At 45.0% G+C, this 27,789-nt stretch overlaps 1 protein-coding gene and 1 non-coding gene across 2 annotated transcripts in view; both read right to left on the bottom strand.

Moving 5' to 3' along the window:
- The window catches only part of LOC135901958 (cyclic nucleotide-gated channel rod photoreceptor subunit alpha), a 309,309-nt gene that overhangs the window by 163,852 nt on the left and 117,668 nt on the right, over positions 1-27,789 (bottom strand). The window lies entirely within an intron of this gene.
- Positions 7,828-7,900, bottom strand: TRNAT-CGU (transfer RNA threonine (anticodon CGU)). Its single transcript has one exon. It is a non-coding gene; the product is annotated as a tRNA-Thr (tRNA).

Below are 27,789 nucleotides of genomic sequence, written 5' to 3'. Positions count from 1 at the left end.
TCCGAGACTGTTAAACATTATTTTAGTTTTCTGCAGATTAATTTTTAGACCCACTCTTCTGCTTTGCCTCTCCAGGTCATTGAGCATGCATTGCACTTGGTCCCCTGAGTTACTAAGCAAGGCAATATCATCAGCGAATCGCAAGTTACTAAGGTATTCTCCATTAACTTTTATCCCCAATTCTTCCCAATCCAGGTCTCTGAATACCTCCTGTAAACACGCTGTGAATAGCATTGGAGAGATCGTATCTCCCTGCCTGATGCCTTTCTTTATTGGGATTTTGTTGCTTTCCTTATGGAGGACTATGGTGGCTGTGGAGCCGCTATAGATATCTTTCAGTATTTTTACATATGGCTCATCTACACCCTGGTTCCGTAATGCCTCCATGACTGCTAAGGTTTCGACAGAATCAAACGCTTTCTCGTAATCAATGAAAGCTATATATAGGGGTTGGTTATATTCCGCACATTTCTCTATCACCTGATTGATAGTGTGAATATGATCTATTGTTGAGTAACCTTTACGGAATCCTGCCTGGTCCTTTGGTAGACAGAAGTCTAAGGTGTTCCTGATTCTATTTGCGATTGCCTTAGTAAATAGTTTGTAGGCAACGGACAGTAAGCTGCTCGGTCTATAATTTTTCAAGTCTTTGGCGTCCCCTTTCTTGTGGATTAGGATTATGTTAGCGTTTTTCCAAGATTCCGGTACGCTCGACGTCATGAGGCATTGCGTATACAGGGTGGCCAGTTTCTCTAGAAGAATTTGCCCACCATCCTTTAACAAATCTGCTGTTACCTGATCCTCCCCAGCTGCCTTCCCTCTTTGCATAGCTCCCAAGGCTTTCTTTACTTCTTCCGGCGTTACGTGTGGGTCTATTGATTCAATAGACAAACTAAAGTTTTTGGAAATAGTAAAAGACACAAGATCAATGTCTGCGCGTTCTTGTTTTCACTTCGCACCGCAGCAAGAGAGGTGTACTTCCGTTTTATCCTGCTTGTTTCCGTGTCGTGCAGTCATGCGCGCAGCCAATGAAAGTATGTAATTTTTCTACCGTGTTCCAGCACGTGATCATGCTCCATGAACCGCTTGTGTCTGCCTCAGTATTCGCGTAGCACTGACTTATATCGCTAGTCAGGTGCTCTCGTGAACAGCGCGCAAAATCGTGAGCTGCACGAAACAAGACAGACGTCATAGCACGCCCGCGACGCCATCAGCGGGCGTGCTATGCCAATCAGCGCTTCAGCCTCAGCCAATCAGCGCTTCCGCAGCAGACTAAATAGACATGTCCACTAAATGGACACTTACAGAATACCCACCTAAGCGGACGCACCGTCGAACTCTGCTCAATCGGCTCTGTCAGAGCCAAGGCAGCGTTCTGGCCTCCACTGCTGGCGCTGTGCGCACACATAATAACGTTCCTGCTGAGCAATCGGGTGCATACCATATCATTGTGCACACACTGGTTCGAGCGAAACGGGCCAACAAACGTTAACTTAAATCTGTCTAAGATTTTCCTTACACAATCGCCGGCGGTTTTCCTTCGGCGTAATTTTCTCCAACATCGAGGTGCCAGTTCTGCGACGCAGCTGACGACTCTCCTCACTACGGCAGCGCTTTGAGTCAGCGATACGATAAACGTTGCCGTGGATTTTTAATGAATTGCTTTCGGGCAAGACTGGCAAGTTTGACTAGAATGCTTTAACGACTAATTAATAACAATTGGGCCAATAACGCACGCAGAAAGATATAAACTAAATGTACAAAAGTCCAAATGGTAGATACGTTACTCTGCCTCAAAATGAAAGAACAATATTACTTATTAATATAAAAACCTATTGTGAGGCATATGTTTATCAAAAAAGAAAAAAAGAAAAATAAAAGTCAGTTGCCAGTGTATATTAATTGTGGTCCAATACGTGTGACAAGGTGAGAGTGTGGCTTTGACAGAAACTACAGAGGTTAACATGACCACCTATTTGACGTCCTACTTCGGGTGAGACTTCGGGGACTTTAACCGCTTTCATATGTAATCAGTAAGCATTGGTTAAAGGCGTTCCTCACCATAAATGACATGGAGCGGCTTCGCTCACCTCAGTAAACAAAGCGTCATACTTGGGCGTTTAGTACAAACGTCCGCTGTAGCCATTGCCGTAATGTCTCTTCCCGTGATAAGTTGTCCGATTGTGCACTTTCTCAATCCTAGTACATGGCATTTGCCTGTTTGAAAAGGGAGACACTCAAGTAAGTTCGTATATCCACAACGAAAGTGGAGTTGAATTGCGCAGCAAGCTTTCATGTAAACGTGTTGTACGTAACGTCTCGTGTTCGCTCACGAGCAGAAAGGGCAGCCTCGCGTCCCTGCAGCTTTATCCGGGCATCTTCAGCTGCGTTCCTTGATACATTATGCAAGAAAAGGTGAGGCGTGCAGACAGGACACATGAGAAGAGAAGTGGACAACACGATCGCCGAACGCCGGCGTTCGTGTTGTCCACTTCTCTTGCGTCCTGTCTGCACGCCTCACCTTTTCTTGCATAATGAATCCTTACCAAGTAGCTCAGCTTTCTGTCGTTCTAAGCGTTCCTTGAGATGGCGGCCTCTATACTCACCGCTCTGTCTCCACAAAACTGGAAAATGCATTGTTTAGTAAATTCGCAAATGCTCATTAAAAATGACTCGTGGTTCATCGCCGCAAGTTACCGCTGAGGTATTCCTGGCCATAGCCTGGCGAGCATTCGTGCGTGCTGGGTTTCACCGCGGTTTACCGAGCTGCTTTAATTGTCACGCCACTGAGCCTCCTCGTGGCACGCACGGGCGCGGCGTGCGTTTAGCACCGCAAGCACGGCTGTGGCGCCCCCTAGGGGACGCTGAAGTATTCATGGTCACCAAACAGACCGCCCTCGTACCGCACAGTGCATCGCGAGAATATTGGAGGCCGCAGTACAGTCGCCAGCGTCTACAGGCCGCGGAAAATTTCACCGGCGAGTCGCGTAGTGCGAGAGGTTTTTTTTTTTCATTTCAGATTTTGGTGTCCTACCAGCACTGCATGTACATTTCAGAGGGTACAGGTTCAATCGTCTTTGTCGTAATAATTGACGCGTACAGTTGCTCCCACAACTCTGTGTGTGTGCGTGCGTGCCTGTTTCGAACCAACTCTGGAAGAACAGACGAGTTAGATTCGCAGTTTCGAGTGCGCCGGCGCGATGTTATTTTAGAGGACCTAAGCACGTGGGCAGATAATAACCAATTAAAGATAAATGCAAAGAAAACAAAGGCTGTGATGTTTCATTCTATAGGCAGGAAGGTTTCAGTAGTACGTAACCTAGTTTATCGCTGCTCAGAGATAGAGCTAGTTAGGTCTATTAAAGTACTTGGTGTGCATTTTTCAGAATCACTGCAGTGGGATGAGCATATCAATGCGATATTACAAAAGTTAGGTGCAATAACGGGAATTCTGAACAGAAACCGCTACCTAATTCCGAAGTCAATAAAATTGTTAATCTATAACGCCCTCTTCGCTTCCTATCTAAACTATTGTCATTTGGTCTGGGGGAATACAACACAATCGAATTTATCGCGGCTATTAGTCATGCAAAAAAGAATTTTGAGAATAATTGAGAATGTGCCACTCCGGCATTCTACTGAGGAGCTCTTTAAAAAATTTAAAATAATTAGAGTACAAGACACATATGAGTATAAATTGTTGCGTGAATATCGCCTTAACTATGACTGTCATAATTCTATCTTCATGGGTTTGGTGAATCTCCATTTGAAGGAAGCATCATATGCCACTAGAACAACAGAACTATGGAATGTTCCATATTGTCACACTAGCTATGGTCGGCAAATGCTCCAAAATAAACTTCCACGTCTACTAAATGAGTTTAATAAAAAACAAATCGATATTCGCGAAGCAACATTATCTGACTTGTACACATTCTTTCTAGCCTAACATTGACCACTAGAGCTGTTTTACGATTACTATTTAATTATATTGTTTCAATGTCACTATTACTAAGCGTACATTGTTATGAAATGTGCTGTCATTCGATGCTGAGGTGAAGTAAAGTATGTTAACGCATGATGCCCTACGTAGGACAGTAACTAATGTGTTTAATTTTGTGGTTTCGTCAAGGTTTATGGCAATGTTGTGCTTAATATGTTTTGTAAAAGTGTACGACCATGTGAACAAGACGTGTGTGCCTCTGCTGTTGTCTTTCCAGCGTGGGGGCGAAGGACTCCCTCAAGCCATCCTTGAATGGCTTTTCCCTTCGCCTCCCATCACATGTATATGTGATAAACCAATAAAGATTCAATCAATCAATCAATCAATCTCCACAGTTTGATAAAAACGCGCCTGCACGCACAGGAGCAAGAAAAGCAGTTTTTATATCGTACTATACTTCTTTCCAGCATTTTTACTTGTTTCCTCTAATCCATTCGTGATCTCAGCCATGTTCCGCTAGCACATTTATTTTGTCCTTCTATTTTCTTTATGAATATTTTTTTCCCACGAAGCCCCAGTGGAACGCGCTATTCTGTACAGGAAATTACCTTCCCTATATCACGAGCAGTGGCCCGTATATTGCTACCGGTAGTCGTGGGTGATAACCTTTGCATTGCCCGAACATCGTGCCTTCCTGGAAACAAAAGCTGGGTCGTGTCCAGGGCACAGCTATTCGTGTTTCAAAATTTGAGGCACGTTTTTTTTTCTTTTCTTTTTCTTGTGCCCTCTTAAATATCACAGTGCAGCTTCCGGCTATCGCCTTGCCATGCATGCCCTCTGCTTCAGCCGTTGTGTGTCATGAATAGGTTTCATAAACCTTTTTACGGCTACTACACGTAGCTTGCTCCTGTGCTGGGGAGGATAAAACAATATCCAGCATTTATTATACAGCTCGTCCTCTTTTTGACGCTTCTGTTTCATCTCCGTTTGGAACTTGTAGCAACGCGCTTGTTTTACGGCTGCGCATATTCTGACTACAGAACACATTTTTCTTTGTCGGCCGCTCTATTTTATTCACTCGCTTTTATTACAATTCTCTGAAATCTCCAGATTAAAGTCTTAGTATTACTTTATAAAGCAGATGGAAAAGAAAACGAAACCGCAATTTAAGTAAGGCGCGTGCAAATAGCTTACGTTAGCTTAACTTCATTTTTAAATGGAATTATAACTACAGAAACCGCAATAACTACAAATTCGATTTTTAAAAATATATATTTTAGTATTTAGAGGAATGGCATTGCTCCTCACGCAAAAAAAAAAGAAAGAAGGAAAAGAGGGAGTGAGCGGGTGGCGCACACGAGCGCCTTGCCTGCTGTATTTCGCGCGCTCGATGTTCTTTATTCGCCCGGATTGATAGCTTATCTTTATTACCACCTCACGGCCTAAAGAATTGAAAATCCTTTTATGGGCACTTCGGTAAATATTAGTTCAGGCACAGCATCTGGAGAAGGATGCTCACTTCAAAACAAGGTCCTGTTGTCGCATTGAGCTCTTGCGCGACACAAGCTTTTGTTGTCGGAAAGGATGTCCTGGAAGGCACCGGCAGCCCGAACAGATTCCCCCCCCCTTTTTTTTTTTGCTTATGGTAGACCAGAAGTGCAAAAAATTTTAATGAGGGGTGATACAATAAACGAAATCCCCACATAGTGCAGTAATTGTGGGGGAGTTTTGAAATACCAGGCCACATGGGCCCAGAAATCACTAGCTGAATCGTGTCGGCGTCCAGTACGAAACAAGCAACGGGCCACATATGTCTCTAGGGCCGGAGCCAAATTGGGAAAATATAAAAAACACCACCATGCGCATACTAAGTCTGTATGCGTACATTGCCCAAACCAGGAAAAAAAAACGTATTTTAGCATTCGTTGATACATTATTTTCGAGTGTACTAGTGCACTTCCTCGAGATAGGCTCGTCATGCACACTGGAGCTTGTCGTAATTACAACGCGAGTTTTCAATGCTAGAGCAAGTTCCATTTGTTTGTTCTGCAAACGGTTCTTCGCAGAGGGCAACTGCGCGCACCGCCAGGCAGCGCGATATTCTCTTTATCGCATGTGTTCCCATCGTTTTGTCTGACGGACACGTTTAAAAGTCTATGAACAATATCTTACTTGGCTTTCACATTGTGTCTCATTCGACATTCACTGAAATTGCCCAACATTGCGTTCGTGATGTATAATTCCCTCTCATCATTCAGTGGTCTCAGCTCTTTCGGTTTTGACTTTGCATCAGCGACGCATATCTCAGTTCGTTACAACAGAAATTTACGTCCAAAGCGATTCGTATAGACAACATAAATATAAAGAAAACGCCATGCCATTTTGTTTCATAGTATTTTCTCTAGCAGCACAAGAATAGAGAAATATCTCATCGTATAGCCGGAAAATGATTCTGCCAAGCGTGTTTTGACCAACCACTCTTTCCTGCACAGCTTAGTTTTATAGCATAGTGCGAGCATTCAAGTGTCTGTTTTATCCGCAGACCCATCCAGCCTCAGCTTTTTATCTAACGGCAGCATGTCCACACATATGCAGGCTGAAGACGAATAATATTCATAATCAATATACAAACGTTGGCCACAGCCGTTTAGGAGCAGCCTACATTATAGGAATGGTCTCTGTATGGACGGAGATTCGCTCGAATTCGTGTACGTGTGTTTGCTAGTTCATTTTACGTAAAACCTGAACGTGCGCGGCGAGACATGCGATGTTATTCAATTGCATCGCTTTATTTTTATGTTATGTCGTTCGCTCAACAAACGAATGTGAGCGACAAAGCGGGTAAAGCGCACGCCATTTCAACGCCCATCCGACTCTTCATGCCCTCCATAAAACTCTGCGATAACACTTCCACTGCCAACAATGATGCCGTTCTCGCTGCGATCTTTTTTTTGTTGTTGGTGTTATTGTACACAAAGACAAAACAAAATAAGTATCAAATACAGCCATAATACTAGGTTATAATTCTTGCACTTCTGTGCGCGTTTGATAACGATTTGGCCATGTTTCGTTTGCAGTATAGTCTACTCAGGGCAACCTATAATATTTCCCGCAATTCAAGCGCACTGCTGTGTCCTGATGGTGTGTGTATATATATATATATATATATATATATATATATATATATATATATATATATATATATATATATATATATATATATATATTTTGGTAACGTTTACCGTTACGCATGAACTACGTGGATGGTGTTCTAAATGTACACAAATCCGACTAACGCGGGACTGACACAGCGGGTGCGGCCAAATTTTTGAAACCCTTAGATGTTCTACCGCGCCGGGTAGGACCTGTAACGACGCCGCACTGGCACCGCTACGCTGCTCGTAAAGAGCCCCGTCACTAAAAGTGCATAATTTTCAGGTTTGAGCACTGATATTATGTTGCACTTTTAGTTCTTTATATTCTGAGAAGATTTAGAATAAATTCCAGGAGCTATGAATAATATGTCCCGTGACATACGTTTGCGGGCTGCCGCTCTCAAAATTCTGAGGCATAATTTAGTCAAGAGCGTAGGACCTGGTATGAGCAACTTCGGCCGTTGAATAGTATAGCAACCTTTGCATATCCGGCATGCATGGCGTGCATATACCTAAATGTATGCAGAGCCCCACGGCAACGAAGAGTGCGAAAATTCGCCTGGAGTGTCCATGTCATTGCTATCGAAATAAAAGACTTCGTGACAGCCGTTTCATAAGAAGCCAGCAAACACTGATACATAGGACAACATAGGCGAAATCACTTGTGCTTAATAAATGAAATAAAGAAACGATAAATTAATGGAAATGAAAGTAGAGGAAAAATCACCTTGCCGCAGGTGGGGAACGATCCCACAACGTTCGCATTACGCGTGCGATGCTCTACCAATTGAGCTACCACGGCGCTGTTTCCCCATCCACCTTCGTGGGTATTTATGTTTACTAGTATAACCCTGGTAGTGTTAGCCAGCGCCATCACTCACAAACGTTGGCGGCGGATGTGGAACATCCTTTCTGCCGCAGGCGTCACGAGAACGTGATCTTTTTGTGTGAAGGCAAACCGGTCAATAAGCACCCACATGCTACCTGAAGGCATCAATGTTGCCGGATTTGAGACCCTCGTTATGTAATAAACGAGAACACTCCCAGGATTCTACTAGGAAACGTAAATACCCAAGAAAGTGGATGGGGAAACGACGCCGCGGTAACTCAATTGGTAGAGCATCGCACGCGTAATGCAAAGGTTGTGGGATCGTTCCCCAATTGCTGCAAGTTGTTCTTTCATCCACTTTGATTTCCATTAACTTATCGTTTCTTTATTTCATTTATTAAGCACAAGTAATTTCGCCTATGTAGTCCTTCGTGTCAGTGTTTGTTGGCTTCTTATGATATGACTAACAAGAATCGCGCCCCTCGGTTAACCCCCTTTCTTCTCGTTTGTCAAAGTCAGTCACCTAGGCAATATGAATTCCGGCTATCAAATGCAACGGGATCTTGCTCGCAGCATGAAACTCACAGCAACTGCTTAAGCACCGTTCAAAGGAACTCTCATCCTACTGAAAACAACATAATATGGTCGATTACACAAACTCCAACATAAGCACGGCATTTTATTTTAATTTGGGACAGCCACTGCCAGAGAGCTTTTCTTCTTCTTCTTCTTCTTCTTCTTCTTCTTCTTCTTCTTATTATTATTATTATTATTATTATTATTATTATTATTATTATTATTATTATTATTATTATTATTATTGCATGCCTTAGTCAAAAAGCGGCAACACCGAAGGAAAGCGAGAGTCATTTTGCTTTTCATGTTCGAGTGGTTTCGTTTGAAAATGATGGTCGACTATACTCGCTTCAAACAAACGGAAGGTGGAGCGATAAATAGGCGAGGAATTAAGCCGTTCATACATAAGCGAAACAAAAACGAAAACGCCGGAGCGTTGCGCCGGGCATCCATAAGCACTCGCTGATAAAACGCAAAATAAACCCTGTGAAACACGTCCATTGCGGAGGAGCTTCTAACGACACAGCGCATCCTTGTCTCTCTATTTACTTGTATTTCTTTCTTCTGCAGCTTCCGTTGAGCCTCGTACTGTTGTGACATTTCCTCGCAGACTTATGCAAATTAGCTCGCTCACTGAATGCGCGCAGAAGTTGCTTTTGCGCGATTACCGCGAATGGGAGCCGAGGCATTTGCAGCAGCAGGAGCGTTTAGCGTGCGTCGAGCGCTCATAAATGCAGCACGCTTTTTATGTCTCGCGACCCAAATCGCAGTTATCGGTACAGTTCTGAGGCCACACGTCCCCGTTGGCGCGAGAAAAGTAAAAGCGTATCCGCCCCCCCCCCCCTCCCTCCCCCTCACCGATACGCATGCAGACTCTTTCCCAGGAGAAATAAGGCAAAACCAGGCACAGAACCGTGGTGCGCCAAATTATCTTTCTCTCCCTCTTCTCGCTCTACTTTCTTTTTTCAATCCTCTCCGCGTTGTCTGGAACACGAGGCGCATGCCTCGTGTTGGATGAACCGCAGCTGCCCCCTCCCACGGCTCCCTCGCTCGGAACGGCGCAATATTCTGATGTGCCCCGGACGTTCATTTGTGATGCCGTTTGATACTTTTTCTCTCATAGGTTTGCCGAAACATTCATCTCTCTCTCTCTCTCTTTCTCTCTCTCTCTAAAATCATCTCCCCTTTCTTCGTTGTTCTTTATAAATGCCCCTGCCTCTGAATGCGCGAAAATGCTACTGCGTGTTCCTTTGGGCAACAATCGTTCTGGCTTTCGCTCGTACGGGAAAACAGCATCGCTGTGCCCTTTTTTCTCGTTTTTGCATTCTCACTTCATTAACGACGCCGAATGCGCATGCTAACGACGGCCGAGACGACACGAGCGTCGGTATTTCGCTGTTTTCGCAGTGCGCTCCGATGGGCATTGCCGCAATTCTAGCTAAACCTATCTTAATCCTGGCGAAAGTTTGCCGTGTGTGCAATCAGGCATTCGCCTTAACGTTTTTCAATTGCCACGGTATGGAGGTTTGGGTTATTCCCTTCCAGCCAATCCGAAATCACAGCTACACAAAGAAATCCCCCAAACTGCGAAAAAACGCAGGCGATATTACAGAAACCAAAATGAATAATGTAATTACATAAAAAATAACGTAGAAGGAATGCAGCAAAATACTGAAGTAAAAAATTATGCAAATTCAGCGCACTTGTTGGAATACATGTGAAACGACGATTTAGTTAGGCAATTAAATAAATGCTATAAAACTAAGCTCGACGCGTACAACTTTATTTATTGTCATCCTACGCAACATATTATCTCCAGCCGCGTTTAGGTTTGCGCACCGCACAGTTCACAACGTTAATTTATGTAATTTTGCGGTTACGGAATACATCGTTCACAAGCTATGTCGAAAAGCTGACAGCAGTTCATGCGAATGCACACTGTGAAACGTCGGTGAAGTGATGTCATCATAACGAAGGCGATGTTTGATGTTCATCGAGGGCGGAATGAAGTGTAGAGCATTACTCGGAGGGAAGCACTGCACGATGCCAAATAATTGGTAAGGTTGACTATTATTAAGGCGAGAGCCTTAAGTGGCTTATACTCCGACGGTCTGGAAAACGGTGCGTACGGTACAGAAAGTCACGTGAGCTCGCCTCGCGTGACTGCTCGCGCGTTCGTCGGTCTTCTTCCGCAGTTGGCTCCGGTGCCGCTCATCATGCCAAAAAAAAAAAGGGCCAATATTAATTAAGAGAGTTGATTTAAGGATTCTAACTCACAACCTCCGGTGGGAGTCGAACCCTCGAGCTTATCTGGAAGGCGAACCCACGACCTTTGGTATTAAGGCGAAGTTAATTAAGACACAGTTAATTATTATAGAGTTAACTAAGGCACTCGAACCTCTGGTGGGAGTCGCACCCCGGCACTCTTGATGTTAATTAAGGCGTAGTCAATTAAGACAGTTAATTAAGGTATCGTCAATTAAGGCGCTATAACCTACGACCTTCGGTGAAAAAAAAATAATAAGAAGCGACAACGCAGTCGATTGAGAACGTCAAGTAATTTGATTAATGTCTCTTGAACGCGCAGGCTTTCGCCTTCCCCCACATGAGAGGAGTATGCGTGCCCTCGTGGCCCATTGATCACCGCAAGCCTAGCAACAGTTAATGACGGTTATATCTCCGGGATCTTGCACAGGAAGACAGAGCTTCGATCCCACCTTGTGGTGCCCGTTACTTTGTCTTAACTTCTTTGGTGGGCGAGCTATTCGGCGAGACAGCAGCAGAACCCAGCAGCAGCCACGGTCAGCAATGTCCAGGATGGTTCGCCTAGAAAGCTTCGCATTAAAACTCGGAAGCACACACAATGGACACAGATTCATAACGGAGCCGCAATTTGCGAGTAAAGCAAGTAGCTCACAGTCTTATTAAAGGTGCGTTACAGCAGGGGAAAGTGCAGGAAAGATGCCACAGGGGGCGCATGTGTCTTATGAATGACGTCGCCTGTAAGCAAAATAGTATACACTGCATGCAATTTATCAGAAGTGCCAGGCAAAGAGGTCGATATGGATGTCCAGCCAATCAAGAGAATAACTCAATTCAAGCTTCTCAGTGGAACAGCAAAAAGAGAGGGAAACGTGAAAGTGAAAGCGGTTAAGCTTAATAGTCTTACTGGAGAAAACGTCAACATGTTCCGTACTTTATACAGGAAGCTCCCGATGAAAGGTTAAGGCATCACGAATCGAATTATCAAAGCTTTTTGTGCGCAGGTGTTGTTTGGCATTGACCAGCCGTCTTCGATTGAAATAGCCCCAGCAACACAATTGCCCCACTTAAGTTATTACGGACAGTTCTAGCCCAAAACGGTTATTATTATTATTTTTGTGTGTGTGTGAATACAGATCCAGAACCTTAAGCACCTATCATGCAGAACCGTATCGCTTTCTCCCGCTCTCTCTGTAGAACTCCTTCAGAGCTTTCAAGCCTTCAAAATGGGGAGGGTGAGGCTGGTGTGCAGTGTGTAGAGGGATAAGTATTGAGAACGACCACGCTCGATTGATCATCACGGTAGCGAACACTGGAACCATTGTTTACATCCATCTACCATTAATTATTTCAATGCGCTGCATTCATCACGCGAAGGCGTGCAGTTCCTACTAAGGGCAGTGTATTGTTAGACGGTCACGCGATAATGTTTGGTCCTCATTGCGACTAAGAATCCGTGGCCGTGACACCTATATATATATATATATATATATATATATATACACTTTTTCATCTTATATACTTCAATGTCGGAGTAAACCGACAAGAAGGTTCGAGCTACTTCTGCGCACTTATAGTAGTCTGATCGGGTAGTAGATCATTGCGTTATTGGGGCAGGAGCATCAGTTATTCATGCAACCTTGCTTCCTCATTCCATGTTAATTGAGAAGCACGCACGCCCAAACCTAAACAACATCGGTCATGTAGGTTGGCATGCGAGAATACTCGGATGCGGACACTTCCGACCACGAGAAAAGAAAGCAAAAAAATAGTAAGTATATGCACTGAAAAATGTACAGAATCAGCATGTTCGAGGGCGTCGAAGACCTGGCTCCTCGGCTAAAGCTCTGTAGTGCAAGTCGAGAATAAGCAAACCGACTTGCTTCCCTTTAGCAGTAGCAACATCGACGTCCGTGACGTCGAAACAAATGAGTCGACGCTGGTTAGGACGAGCGCTGATGGAGTAGCCGCAAGCCAGTTTCCCTGCCTCTGGAGCTCATTACTAGTGAAGCGTCCCGCGAGATTGGGCCAGGGGTTCTACCACTATTCTCCTCCTATACACTTCACCATCACGTGTGGCCGGGGAAAAAAAGAAATGAAAAAAGCGTTCTCCCTTCCCGTCACTTGCCCCGCAGTGCTGCAGGCGAAGCCACCACTGCAGAAGAAAGGAAGCAGAGGCTGGAGAGGGGGTGGAATCAGCTGCGCATGTGTTGGTAGCTTGCATAATTGAGCCGCTCTTTGCGACCGCCGAGTAATGACAGCGCAACAGTCGCCCACTCTCAGCCGGATGAGAGCGCCATACTCTCCGAGGGCTAAACTAGGGAGTGGCTTCTGGGCGTCTTGAGCAGGCAATTTACAATATTACACGCAGAGATGGCGCGAAGTACGAAAGCTCGCATATGAAGTGAACACTCGTTTGAGATAAAAGTATTTTATTCTAGAAGTTGATGTTCTATTTTTTCTTAAGATATTTTATTGTTACCAACAAAGAAACTACAACTGTGTCAGCCTATACCTGGCACGATATAGGGCCCATGCATAAGTCCACCGGCTTCTTAAGACGCCCGCTGTAAGCCCACCAGTAAGTGTGATGACCTTTCACCTTTTTCTCATTCGAAAGTTGCCCAAATCAAACGGAAGTAATAGTCTTAGATTGGCTAGTTATTTGCGAAAACTGTGAAACATGTTGCTGGCGCAAATTGGCCTTGACAAAGGCTGACTATAAACACCGCAAGCGCTGCCATGGCTACTTGCGCTCGTTATGTCTGTCTCATTCCCTCGTATCCGGTTAGGTATGCGTTCGTAAGAATTTTCACAGTTAAGCAAACGTTTAACTAGCTTTGTATGTACCGAAATGAAGCAAGTCGTATTATCTTTCACCATCTTTGTCCCTGTTTCTTTCTCCTCCTAAAAAGAAGCAACATTTTTGGTATTTAATCTGATAGTTAAATCCCTTACTTCTTTAATATATGCATTTGATTCGATTCCAACAATTTACAATACGAACACCCGTACTTATTTCGTGAGATAACAATGACTCCGTGAAAAGACCTCGTTCTACAATTTGAGTCCATGGAATCAAATTTATTTGCTGAGACGTAGGCTTTCAAGATGTGCGAGTGAGCCTTAAGCATATAGGACTGAAGGCACTTGTCAAAATCGTCTGGAAACTTGACCATGCGAATAACAGTTATGAGGATGAGAATATGAGCTCAGCAGATTAAAGCGTTCTTGCAAGAAAACAGCGTGAGCTGTAATAAGTCTCGATAGATCGTGACAACCGGGAGGATAATTTTGCAAATGACTCTTTGAAAAGGACAGGCGCAAATGAAGCGTACAATATACGAAACTGGCGATTCTGCTTTTGTCCTCAACGTAGAGTCTTCATACTCGGGCGTCGGTCAACGCACGCTCAGCTGTGTTACAGGCGCAAACGGTTGTTGGATGACTATCGTTTTACGGCATTTTGTAGAGCACGGGGCAAAATATCTCGTCGCTGCAACTTGTAATGCACCATTTTATTTAGACGCGAGTACAATCGCCCAATTTTTTAACCTGAACGCGCGAGCATCGACCGGCCAGTCGATAAGCGCCGTATAACGGAGTACAGCGGCGAAGTGTGCGAGAATACGCGCGTGCGCGCAATGCACAGTCCAATGCAGCTTCCCTCTGCCAGGCGTATTCTCGCACACTTCGCCGCTGTACTCCGTTATACGGCGCTTATCGACTGGCCGGTCGATGCTCGCGCGTTCAGGTTAAAAAATTGGGCGATTGTACATAAATGTGCCCCAACAATCCCGCACGTTGACATTCAAAAATTTGTGCTATTGCAATATTTCTTTTTCGCCCCTCCCGTTCGGTGTACTCGTCGACCAAGCTACTGACGGCAAACTTCTGGACGAGCAAACGAGGTAAAAATTATGATATGCGCTAAAGAAAACAACAGAGAATGAAAACGCATCCGGGCAAATGTTCCGTAGTCGTTTGTCTTTCTGGAAGTGCAGGTTTAGACATATCAGGATGATTGTTTCGATGTAGCTCACTGCGAGCGCCGGTGTTCGACAGCTTTCTTCTTCTCACCTAGATTTTCCAAATCAGTTCCATTTTCGTCAGCTTTGCGCATCGTTAAACCGTCTGGCTGTCACAAAAACGTCGATAGCAGGCGGTACTTGAACGGAAAGTCGATCGGCAGTGCTTGTGTTCGCTTACCTTTGCGCTTTCACCACGAGCAGCGGTATTGCTCTAGACAATTTACGATTCAGTGCTTCGCGTAATACCTACAATTTACACGCCTATCTTTCAGCTATACGTTTGTCAAAAGAAGCGGCAACTTCATCGTCATTACTGATTTGGTTCTGACCATTTTCCTACTCCCTTTTCAGCAAACTTGACGCTCGTTTAGAAAGTGGAGATCGTGCGCACATTTTTTTCACGCTGCGCGTGAAGCAGGGAATGGGCTGGATTCTTCGCGAACCAATATCAAAAAGAAGTATTGATTTTTTTTACCCGAAATCTTGGGGAGCAGTGCTCTATCATCACGCAGTAGACTAAATCACCGTCACGCGGTCGATATCCGTAGCTTATCAACTTATCAGCTATAAAGTAATTTTTTGTTTACATGTCTACATGAATGCTGTTTTCTGATGAGGAAAATGTGATCGTGGCGAAGGTACGTCGTGAAACATTTCACACGAAATCAAATTGCTTACCCCACGCGTGTGTGTTCACGGACGAATCCTTGAGGTAAGACTGTTTATAAGAGTGGATGCTGACTAATCACTATGTCGCAAAAGTAGAGGTTAAAACAGAAGTTGACCCTTATCGGTCCATATTCGCAAAGTTTCTTTTACATAAGAGAGCTTCTTTATAAGCCGGCGTTCGGGTTTCCGTCGCTCCTACCTAGATACATTAGTGGTGCAGGTCGAGCCATCTCTCATTTATGCTCTTCTCACTTTTTGTCAGTCACTCCTGCCAGTGGATGGCGTGGCGATGACCAATCAACGACGGCACTTTCGTAAGGAAAGTTTCTCAAATACAACCGTGGTTCTTGAGCGACACTCCTACTGTCGCACCTCCGACGTTGACAGCAAAGCTGCGACGATGGTGGAATGTCTAGCCTCTTTCTGAGGTCACTATAGCCTACGCGAATACTGAACGGAGGGGACCGTGACGCCGGCATCGAATAACTGGCGGTAGCATGCCATTAATCTTGTGTGTCACTCTTTGCATCGGAATGTTGCACTTTACGTAATCTCGCTTTCCAAACGAAAGCAGATGACACCGTTTAAGCTAGTAGTATAGGTCACAAAGGGAACAGGCAAGTAAACTGCGCCATCTGCCAACAGATTCTGTAAATGTAGATACGGCATTAATTTCCCTTCCAAATAGTGAGTGCTAACTGTATTCAGCTCCCCACATAGCGTGGAAAAGTTTCAACTCCACAGTTTTAATCATCAATGCTCTATAAAAGGCTCCCTATGAATTCTGCACATCTGTTGGCCATACCAGCCAGACACAGGTATATATCTTAACCATATCTTCGAATGACGTATTTTACACGAGGTTGCATATCTGAGTATTACTTTTCTCCAAAGACAACAGCAAAGTGAAGAGAGAAAGAGAGAAAGGAAAGGGAGAAACGGCGGAAAGGTCAACAAGGAGATCGTCTAGTTTGCTGTCCTATACCGTTGGCAAGGAAGCAAAGAGAAAGAGAGAGAGAGCTGCGCACACTCAAGACGACGCACGACAGGGCAGCTCCTTTCCACACTATCTTTCTTGGGTGGATGAAGTTTCTCTTCGCAGACTACAGCACGAGGCGGCCTTTACAAGAGCCATCATTTATACTAGGATCAATCATATGAAGACAATACCCAGTCTCCAAAATGATCCGTTTGCAGCGGATTGTCTCCATGTACTAGGAGGCGCCCTTGGGCAAAGAAAGCAGGCGAAAATGCATTTAACGGCGTAAAATTAACAACCCATCAACCTAACGACTGTGAGTGATGGCTCCTAGACTGTGTTTTTTGCTAGTCGCTGTTGTAGTATCAGCAGGAAATGGAACCCCATGCTTACGTATGACTTCATTCCCATATTATGCCGCGAGACAACCCAGGAGAATAAGAAGATTAACTACGTCCTCTTGCACTCCTTAAAGAGACCAGTTTGACTGACATGTGGTAACGCGCCGCGGTGGCATGTAAGAGTCCCTCCGGCGGAGATATTTGCGGTCTCATTCACCCAGCTAAACCCGCCTATTGCTACAACTCTACTCCACCACCGCCACGACTTTCACCACCACCACGAACAACAGCAACTACAAACAAACAAACAAACAAACAAACAAACAAACAGACAGACAAACAAACAAACGGCGACTAAGGCCGGTGGTCTGCGAAAACCGCGCTCAGTGTGCAAAGTAAAAATCAAACCAAAAATGGTTATTTTGTGCTCGAGAGCTTTTCAAATATTACACTACCTCAAGTATCCTCAATTACATTTCATTGTGATTCTTGATTCCCCAATGTTTGTGTAGCTGCTGCTGAGTGTGTAACAGGCAAATAAATAAGCGTATAAAAACCGAGAGAACAATGTTTGGTGGGTGCAAGATCAATGGAGCCGAGGTCTGCAATCGAGCAGCGAAGCTTATATATAGCAGCCCTGTGGCCGTAAGAACGCACAAAAGGAACGCAGCTGAGGGCGCCTCAGTTGATGGAGTCCGCATTTAACGGTCAATTAGCTGAGTGCCTAATTAGAGAGCGTAATGGAAGCTCACGCCAGCGACTGAACTGGCCACGCGCTCGCACACGGCAACGTATAATGCTTTGCATCCTGCCGCCGCTATACGCGAGCCCTCACCGCCAAGCGCCGCGCAAAACGAGCGGGAGAGTGAACTTCCATAGCGTTCCGGGCATATTTGCCTTCCGGCGTGCTCTGTTGGCGCCTCGGCGACGCAATGTTGACTGCTCTGTGGATTGGTTTATTGGTCGTCGTTGTCGTCCTCATAGTTAATGGGCCCGCTGACGTTGAAGGCATACGTCATCCTAGTTGACGCTAAAATAATTAGAACGTAATCGCCCGCAGTTATTTGATTAGGAGCAGAGCAGTCACCCTTCTTTTCTTCGTCTCTAAAATTTCCCTTTGTGCCTCAGCGCAGAATGGGCACAGGCTACTCTTTTCCTCTACCTTGATGTACAATTACTGCGGCAGCGCCGCTATTACTGCTTTGACAGACAGAGAAAGATAGAGAGAGAAAGAAAAGAAAGAAGAAAGAAAAACACGAACGTTAGGCGGAACAGAAAGCCTCTTTGCTACCTTACATTAAGACATGGCGGTAGGGGAAGTAAACAACGCAGTGATATCTAACTTCGTTTTGACTTCTCTGCAATATACAACAACGCCGAACCGAGGAAACCAAGAAAACTGCGTCGTAGACGCTGCATAACTCGCGGTGGCGTCCACGACTTGAAGGGTGGAGGAGCCCTGACGCATGCCATCAAACAACCATGGAAGCAGCCCGCAAACTGCTCTGAGGCCAAGTTACGCGGTGCTTACGGTGATAGGCTGCTGGACTGCTTAGTGCTTCTTGCACTTTCAGACCTAGACTAGCTCTTTACCTCCGGTGTAAGGGAAACTTGGAAGAGAAGAACAACGATCGCCTGTAATGTGTTCATAGGGTTTTCTAAGTTTTCTAATGATCCATAGTGATTAGAAACAGCTTTAAGCGAAATCATATTTCACCTGTAGAGACGTAGAGTAGCCGGAGGTGTACTAATTCCAACCTGTCCAGTCGTAGACCGTTTAACCGCGTGCCGACCTAACAGCAGAGTCTCCACGTTTGCCGCATCATCGATAAATGCTAGCTGACATCCCTCATCATGGCTCCCACCAATCTCAACTACGCACGTTAATCAAACAACCGCGTGTTTAGTTCCACTACAAAGGCTCCAAGAAAGCCAGGATTTTGTCACACTGTTCTCGGAAATCAGCTTGCAATTTCCCTAAGGATGACGCAAACAGAACCACCGCGCTATTCTCTGTGGACATCCTCGACTGCGTGCATCGGCAGGAATACACATTGTACACGCTACAGTCAATCGTTCAAAAACCTGCAATTGTGAAAAGAGCTTATACTATCCTGCAGCGCTTCGTTGCCAGACCCGCACTTTCCCTGGTGGCTCTCTGATGACTGTATTTCGCTTAGTCTTGTGTTTGGAACGACTTCTAAAGAGATATGCTGCCCTTTTTCGACTCTCTCATACTTTCTCTTGCTCTCACACTTCTACTTTGGACCAAAGGCTCAGCTAATACGGCGAAGACGTGAAATTGAAGTGAGGACGTGACAATACAGTAATAAAAATAGTATTTTCACGGGGGTAATTCTTGTTTCTGTCAGCGCGCACTTCAGCTAGCCTATAGTGCACAACATAAAAAAAAAGCTAACGAACTCATGCGAATACGCGAAGAAAGCGCATTCCGGCGACGTTTGTCTTCAAAGAGCGTCCAATTTTTCACAAAAGGTCTCCAGGGCAATGCTGCCACTCCGCAGCTCTCATCCCCTCGCTTATTCGAGTCTTTTGAAGTGACGCGGCGCCAGAACACGGCCTAATATTGCATCTTCAATTTCCCGTTCCTTTGAGACAGCGCGAGAATACACAAACAGTCTGTTGTGCATGCGATCAGACAACCACGAAGGCGGCGTGAGAACTCACTTGAAGATTCCCAGAGACGGACTTCTGCCGCGTGGGCAATTCTTGCTCGTCGGTTTCACGCGTCATGACACACGGTTCTTTAAAATTTGCACTCCTTCGTCCCACTGCAAAAGTTGAAAGCGCAAGAACCTTTCCTACTCTAGTTCTTGTTTTATTCTTTTCTCTGAAGCAAGTTCGTACAAGGTGATATTAACAAACTTCGTTTCTTCTCGTATCTTTCCGTCTAACGGGCTTTTCGCTCCAATATGCCGTTCCGCGGTTTGATGCTGCACTGCAGCCTTTCTTCTAACTTCACTGTAAGAACGTAAAGAAGAGCAGGCCTAGCCCTCCGAGCAAATAGTGTCGCATAGTGCTGACATCTCGAATGCGCATTCATATCTTTGCAAAATGTGCTTACTATACCACTGCAAGTTGCAGCACGCCGTCATTTTTTTTTTCGTCTGGTTAGCAGAACATTTTTATGTCTGCTTTTAAATAAATACTTTAAGGTATTACAAGGGTCGTTTGTTTTTCCACGTGCTTCACAGATTTAAAATTATTTACAGATATGCTGATATCTCTAGTCTTTATTTTTCGAAGCAAGATTAGGCAGGAAACCTTAATGTTGTATCATCGCGCGTGCGATCGTCATAACTGATGGAATGCAGATGGGCTGGTTGGGGCTTATTACGGACTTGAGACATCATTAACTAGCGCGAGAATAACGACGGACGACAGCATGAAGTACACAGGACAGAACGCTAGTGTCCTGTGTGCTTCTTGCTGTAGTCCATTGTTTGCTCAGAACTAGCGTTCCGCCTTGTGTCTGTGATAGTGATAATGCAATGCATGGTACAAGAATACACAGGTGATGCCTTCTATGCGACGACCTAACTTCATGTCTGATTTACTGGCGCGCTTCAAAGTGACTCGCTTACGTTTCGTTCTCTGCTGTCATGCCCGAAAAATGTGCCGCGAGCACGGTAGGTTTATTACCTGCGCGGCACGCCACGCTTCGATCGCAGCATTCCCCTCCAAACGAGACGTTCGCGAGTTTGGTACCATGTGGAACTGGATATGAACTCGTCGTGTCTCCTGGTGCTTGCCTTTTCCTTTCTAATCGTGCGACGCGGCGAACTGCAGTGATGCACTGCTTTTGAAATTCAATGTTTTAACCGTTTCCTCACTTGGTACGGGCCGCGGTAAAGGAATACTAGACGCCAGATTCCATGCCGCTAGGTCAAAGTTAATACTTTGCGCAAAATTTCGTTTTGAGTCTCTCTCTCTCTCTCTCTCTATCTTTATCCCATCACCTCTCATTACTCGGCTGGTTGGTTCACACTCGTTATGATGTTACAGAACGCGACATCATATGAAGTGAAGAACAGTACAGGAACAATGCTGTTTCCTGTACTATTATGTCCTAGCATTGTTTAGCATCTTATTACAAGATAACAAGCACTGTTAAAGCGGTGTCTTTAGTGCGTTAAGAACACACGCAAATGACAAAGCAATGGGTGAAGGCTGGTTCCACAAAATACAGTGAGGAAGCCATAGATTAAAACACAGCTGAAATAACAACAAACGTAATCTATTACAATGCAGAAATTATAGCAAACCATAAGTGAAGTAAGCTAACTGGGCAAGGTTAGTGAACCGTTTCAGTATCGCGAACAGACATGAATTCGAGAACGGAGTTCTTAAGAAGCAAAAAAGAAAAAAAGAAAGAACGAAAAAAAAAACAGGAGATGATTTTTTTAGTTATTGTCTAAAACTCAGCTTTCAGTTAGCGCCTTCGGTGAGAATTACTTCATGGTTTCGTTTACTCGCCTGGCGAATAAGGATCTGAAAATGAGGAACTTCCGATTGAATTCAGAGGCCGCTCCATCTCTTCAATGCAGAGCATTCATTCGCATTATACAAACGACGGCATACGCGGGATGCTGAAGTGTCCTGAAAGGTTTGAGGAAAACAAGGGGAAAGCGAGCGATGGAAATTCAAGGCGATGAGCAAAACGAGAACATGGTGAAAGCCGGAGCCAACGTTTCGACGAGTGAACTTGTCGTCTTTAAGGCGGCATATAGGCGACTCAAAGGTTCAGTTATACATGATGCAAACTTTGTGAAAAACCGAGTAAGGCGCGCCACCTTCCCGCGCAAAGAGGGCTTGAATATGTCGGCCTTTATCATTAGTTAGTGTCGCGCTGGATCAGTGTTGCAGTAGAACCGAAGCGAAGGTACACGTAGAGACAGGGTAAGCGACGCCCTTCGTGCTCCTATACTCTGTCGCGTTGTGAGATGCAGGAGTATAAGGACTTATTAAAAAATGTAATAAGAGTAAAGAAAGTGTAGTCGTGAGAAGGCATCCCCCCTATTTTTTTTTCCTCATTCTCGTCCACTTCGGCGACTGTGGCGACACCGGCAGAAGGACGAGGAGGAGCGGGACGCCGGGGAGCAGGCGAATCGATAGAACGCCGCTGTGCGACCCGCACCGAGGTCGGCCCATAGCTCTCTCGCGCGTCGAACAACGGCGCCGTTGTCCGGGCGCTGCCGCCGCTGGCCCTGTCTCTCGTCCCACCGCCACGTCGGGAGAGTGTCGCCCGAGAGTTGGCGGGCCTCGTCGTTCGAACGTGCGCATCGCCGAGCCAGTTCAAAGAACTCCCGCGTTTCTTTTCCTTCTTTTTTTTTTACGTGCCATTGATGAAGACGTTGGGAAGAATTGCGCGTATATAAAAGAAGCAACACAGGGAAAGAAACGAGGTAGACGAACACAGCGCCGTCTACCTCGATTTTTTTCCCCTGTGTTCGTCGTTTCATACGCGCAACTCTTCCTAACACAGCCATGTATCAACTCATCCTGCAGGAAGTTCTGCTAAACTATCGACAAAGAAGGGGCGATCAGAACAAGAGCCAGTTGAACAGCTCATTCACTATCGTTTTGAGTTTGACCGCGGCCGTAGTGTAATCTGCGATTCAATTCATATAGAGACAAACGAAATAGCCAAGGCAGGGCTCAAGTTCATTGGCTTGATCCCTGTACCGGCCGCCCCATTTCGGTAGGGGCGAAATGCAAACACGCTCATGTACTCGGATTTAGATGCAGGTTAAAGAACCGCAGATGGTCACAATTGCTCTGGAGTCTCCCGCTACAGCATGCCTCATAATTAGTTCTCGGTTTCGGCGCGTAAAACCCTCGAATTTATTTTTCAACGTGAAAAGCAGAGAGGTTAACCAGGGCCGAAATCCAATTTTACTCAGGAGGTGGGAGAAAGGGGGGGGGGGGGTAGAAAGGTAAGAAGGAAATATATATATAGAGAGAGAAAATTAGCATATTTACACGATCACATCTGTTTACAGCGCAGGATAACAGTTAGCATTTTTCAGTGCTAAAGTCACTTGCACTGCACTTAAACTGCACTTAACAAGATCCCTGAGGCGTCCGGGAGGTTACTTTACATTTAGCATCTGTGTAGCACTCTTCCTTACGGTGTGCTTTCTTTCGTCCTTTACTTCTTTTTTCTCGCCCTCCCTAGTGCAGGCTAGCAAAATGGATATACCCATCTTGCTAAGCTCCCTGCGTTTCTCTTTATTAATCTCTCTCTCTCCGAACGTTGCGTTTGTAAGGGTGCCGATGTTGGTGCGATTTGTTTTTGTCAAATGTTTTTTTTAATCTTACTTATTTTATAATTTATGGTACAATTTCTCATAAGCTAGTCTTGTTTTCACCACATTTTGATATTTGTTGCTTGTCACTTCATTTATCGGTGTGTGGTCAACCTTCTTCGTGGATAGGTTACATGATTGAAGGAATCCACATTAGCAGTCGAAGCAGCTACATCGTAGGGCCCTCCACGAAAAAAACAGCAAGAACAGCTCCTAAGCGTTGTTATCACAATATACTTGGCAATCTAAACTGCCTCCAAATGAACAGACACTTCATGCTGTTAACTACGCTTTTTTAGAGCCATGTGATAGAAAGTTACCAAGAGCTAGAATAAAAAGATGAGATAAGACTATCGGACACACGACGTGAACACCCGAGAAGGACATGGGAAGTGTCCTGCAAGCATTCGAAGTGGGGCCACTTTCGCAGTGATTCCGAAATGTTCCTCAGTGCCGGAGGTTAAAAGGCTAATCTCTCTGTAAACTGCACGTGACACCCTTCGATCGGCGAGCATGTTGCCCTTCTTTAGTTGTGCCTTTCGGCGCATACGGCCGCTGAGGAATCGACTTCAGGCTCCGGACAAACGGGGCGCTCAATTCTTCACTTTCTTTCTTTTGAACCGCGTTCTAGCAACAGCGTTCTCGCGGTGAGAGAGACCATTCCGATTTCGCAGCTTAAGATCGCAACGCCTCGAGCATCCTTTTCTGAGCGTCCTCGAGGCGGCCACAATACGTGTCAGACTGGGTGACAACGCGCTGCGCTCAAGACATACGTTTCCTTTTCATATCGGGTGTCTCCGAAGTAGTAAAAATAAAAAGAAAGAAGAATAAAACCATTAACCGTAGAGAGTCTCCGTATTTTTTTTTATTCTTTTACTTTTTTTGTCCAGACAGCCATAAAAAGATCTGCAGCAAAAAAATAAATAACGAACAAAATGACAACGACAAGAAATTCAGAGCCGAGTGCGCCAGAACTTGGACGGCAGAGAGGAAACTGACGAAGGCGGACGCGTTTCCTGCTCGAGCACAAGCAGCGCGTCTAGATCGGCGAGCTATCAAGGCGCCAGAATGACGGACGAGACGACAGAACGACACGTAAAGGCCGCCGGCAAGTCGGAAGGAGGTTTGACACGCGACCGAACTCCAACTGCCTCCTGCGTCGATCAGGAGATCCCTCTGTATAGCCTCCTGTATCCTCTTCTTTCTTTCTTTATTATCTGCGTTTATCGTAAATTTGGGCGCTTGCTTTTACAAGTTCTCTTTCTTTCTTTCTTTCTTTTTTTATATCGCTCTCTCTCTCGTTTTGACGTTGCATTACGTGCCTGCTGCTCACCCACCCACCCCTCGTACTTTTTTTTTTGTCAGTCAGCGTGTCTGTCGCTCGAACTACAATAACGTTAGGTACTTCTTTCCTCTCTATCTCGCTCGAATCGCAGTGGCCGGTATGAGACTTCCTAAACTGATTCCAGGACTGGACGGTCGAGCAAAAAAAATGATGTATTGTTTGCTTGGTGTTTTCACCACCTTCAGTTATGAAAAAAAAAAAAACGAGCCTTCAAGTCTGATGCTTGCAGAAATGACGTTCTTCCAGAGATAATCTCGTTTTCTCGTTTCTGTGCGTCGATCAACCCGCCCTGCAGATAGAACGGCTCGTTTTTCTTCGCCCCCTTCCCCTTCTCTTTAACATCTTGTCAGTGTTTTGTCTCCTGGTCAGGATTCCTTTAAAAAAACAACGGTGAGAAACTCCCACATTCTGTATTTTATTTACCTTTCGTTCTTATCGGAACTTCCCGCCTTCTCGAGTTCCCGGACGCCTGCGATGCTGTCGGCGGAATCTTAACCATTGTGACAGCTGTTCTCCCGTGATGCGTCCAGGTTCAAGCTCTGTCGTAGCGTCCAGTTAAGAAATGAACACACGGCGGATGAGTACGTTGTTTTCGCGGTTTGCGCCGGGGAGAAGCGCGGGTGAAATGGTCGGTCTAGCCAATTTCAGTGAGCGAAAGCCATCGAAATCTTTATTGCAAACGTGGGGGAAAAGAGCGCTACAGGGAAAAAAAGAGCCTAAAGAAAGAAAGCACAAGTAAAACGCTTTTTTTTTTCTTTTCGTCTCCAGTAACATTCTTATATAGAAGTGCTTCCAGTTAAAAACAACTTAAATTATGAGGCCTAACGTCTCCGAACTCCACAGTGGTTAAGGGAAGACGCCATCCATATTGAAAGACTCTAGAGTAACTGTTAAACTACGTTCGGTTCTTGTACTTACACTTAACTGTAAGTGCCCGAGCATTATTGCATTTCGACCCCGTCGAAAGGTCGCATCCTGGAATCGAACCCATAACCTTGTTCTCGGCAGCTGAATGCCACAGTCGCTTAGCCACCACGGCGGGTATAAAACAAACAGTCTATACCTTGTTTGTAGACAGCCTATGAACAAGCTATAGTTTTTATAGTCTAGAGTCTTTTGCCTACAGACTAAAGTAGTTATCAACACCATCTTATTTGGTCTATTTGGTAAATCAGAATGGGCTGTCAGCACAAGGTCTATAGACATCAGTTGATATACAGAGTAAGATAATATGTCTCTAAACAATGCGGAACTTGCACATAAAATGTGTTTTGATATTCTGTTGCCGCTTAAATAAGTATTTGTGATGATTGAGACAAACATCGTAGCATTCGCATACTTTCATCTAATGTTCGTTTACTCGTTTGGGCGTTGTTAGCTATATTATGTTATATAGGTACTGTGACACTGAAGAGACTTCCCCGCTAAAGCTAATGTGCTTGATTACTGCTCGTCCTTTCATCTAAACTCACCACAGGCTTAATTTCATTTCTGCAGAAAGTAGATTGCTATGAAAAGGTTGCTAACAAGTGGCGCTATCAACACTTCTGCTATTAACAATATAAATAATTCAGTTGGGAAGAGCTTATGCGGCCGCTTTAAGGATTGTAACATTACTATTTCTTTTTTATTAAACGTGTGTAAGGAAACAATTGGCAAGTTTAAAGGGTCCTCGCTGCTTATCCCCTTTGACGTGTGACAAAAATAAAATAAAGAAGAAAATATTCCACGAACAACGAACCAAGAACGACACACATAATTCAATTGAATAGTTCATGTGGGTATTGCATAAATATCTGCATTAACAAAATTAATCATGACACTGTTGGTAATGAGTGCTACTAATGTACCAAGTTTCCCCGGCTTACAAATTAATCGTACCGAAAACAGTGCTGGAAATTACCGAGGCTCTTCCCAGGCCTCACCTACGAACGGGGTACTTTAATACGCCAAGCCCCGACCAAAGGCTCCGCGACCTGCTCAAGCAATACTCCCCTTCCCTGCCCTTAATGTGGAGATTACTCCCAGCACCCCGCACCTACATTGAACTGCCCTATCATTTACTTCCGACCATTCCCAACCCTACCACCATCTCACCAAGCCTGTTTGCCAGTGGTTGACCCAAGCCACCGGCATCAGGGCCCAACGCTACCTAGCGGGCTGCATCGGAGGAGCGCTGAACAACTCTGCCAGCGAGGCCATCGACTCTGACACTGCCGCAACTTTACTTGCAATGCATTGCTCTCTCTCTCTAATATATATACAGTGGCGTAGCAACAGGGGGGGCCGGGGGGCCGTGGGCCCCGGGTGCAAGGGGCCAGAGGGGGGGGGGGGATGTCATATACGTCTGAAGACACCCGGAAATTGTTGATATCCTCGCCTTCCTCGACTACAGCCGGGGGGAGGGGGGTGATAGAAGACCTATGGGCCCCGGGTGCCAGACGACCTAGCTACGCCACTGTATATATATATATATATATTCTGTGATGCGGACGCAGATCTTATGTTGTTGCTTTTCACAAAGAAACTCGTTAAGTTTATACGTTCTTATGTGGCCCACCCCAGTTGAAAAAGACAACAGGAATTCCTGTCGCAACTACAGAAATTTCTGTTGTACAACAGGATTTTTCTGTAGTAACTCAGATTCCTGATGGAGCGACAGACTTTTCTGATGTACAACAGACATTTGTTGTTGCTACTACAGAAGTACAGTCTGTCGTATGTCTGTTGTTACAACAGAAAGCTGAAGCTCTACAACAGATTTTTGTAGTACTACAGAAAAATTTGTCATCACTACAGGCACCCTGTTGTCCCAACAGAAATACTCCTGAAGTAACCCGAAAAACTTCTGTAGTGCTACAGAGAGCTGTTGAAATACTACAGAAACCTATTGTGGCAACAGGCCCCCAATTGTCACAACAGAAGTGTTCCTGATGTAATGCGACCAACTTCTGTTGTACTACAGAAAAATGTTGTTGTACGACAGAAACATATCATTGCAACAGGCCCCCAGTTGTCATAACAGAAGTGTTCCTGAAGTAATGGACAAACTTCTGTTGTACTACAGAAAACTGTTCCACAACGGAAACCTATCGCCGCAACATATACCCAATGATGACAACAGAAGTGCACTGAAATTGTGTGATGCGACAAGCTTCTGTAGTGCCCGGTTGAAAAAGACAAAAGGAATTCCTGTCGCAACTACAGAAATTCTGTTGTACGACAGAAGTTGTTGACATTTCTTAATTGGGAGACATTTCTGACGTTACGACAGAAATTCTGATTTCGCAACAGAGCATTCTGTCGCGACAAAAAGAGTTATGAAGTCGG

This window comes from Dermacentor albipictus, chromosome 1 (assembly GCF_038994185.2).
Source record: "Dermacentor albipictus isolate Rhodes 1998 colony chromosome 1, USDA_Dalb.pri_finalv2, whole genome shotgun sequence".
Lineage (NCBI taxonomy): Eukaryota > Metazoa > Arthropoda > Arachnida > Ixodida > Ixodidae > Dermacentor > Dermacentor albipictus.
This window is presented reverse-complemented; position numbering and strand designations above follow the sequence as displayed.